Source organism: Etheostoma spectabile, chromosome 13 (genome assembly GCF_008692095.1).
Source record: "Etheostoma spectabile isolate EspeVRDwgs_2016 chromosome 13, UIUC_Espe_1.0, whole genome shotgun sequence".
Classification (NCBI taxonomy): Eukaryota; Metazoa; Chordata; class Actinopteri; order Perciformes; family Percidae; genus Etheostoma; species Etheostoma spectabile.
Genome location: NC_045745.1, coordinates 5,277,975 through 5,278,537, shown reverse-complemented (window position 1 = coordinate 5,278,537; position 563 = coordinate 5,277,975). Strand labels below are relative to the sequence as shown.

The 563-nt window shown below is 40.1% G+C and overlaps 1 protein-coding gene across 6 annotated transcripts in view; it reads right to left on the bottom strand.

Moving 5' to 3' along the window:
- Positions 1–563, bottom strand: part of p2rx1 (purinergic receptor P2X, ligand-gated ion channel, 1) — a gene marked incomplete at its 5' end in the record, with an annotated part of 37,379 nt that overhangs the window by 27,976 nt on the left and 8,840 nt on the right.

The following is a 563-nucleotide window of genomic DNA, read 5'->3' as shown; positions in this document are numbered from 1 at the left end:
GTGACCATACTCGTTCTCAGCGGCGGGACCGTAGACTGTATATATCTATGGGCGGGACGTGTTGGCTTACAGTCGTAGCAAAACAAAGAATGTCGCCAAGGCAACACAGACGTGGAGGAAAGCATGGTTATCTTTTAGGAAAAGTGCGACAAAGCAGCTACGTTATGCGGCGTCTTCAGTGTCGACCAAAACAAACGGACATGTGAGCGTCAACACTCAACATCTGACACTGAGATGACGCAGCGGTGGTTTTAGTTTTTGCGTGGAGAGTGGATGTTTGTTTTTAGGTACATACAGTTGGTTTTACCGACTGCAGTATCCATCCAAATTTATGTGACAAGTCTCTCACTTAAGCTATTTGTAATTTAAAATTATTTTAATTTATTTCTTGATGATTGGCACTATAATGGGCTAAATATGATTATCTTTTGTATTTTGTCGAGTTCTGATCGATGCGGTGTCTGTATGGAGACATAAATCAGACGTTACTCAACAGTTACTCAATACTCGAGTAGTTTTTTCATCAAGTACTTTTTTACTCCTACTCAAGTAATTATTTGGAT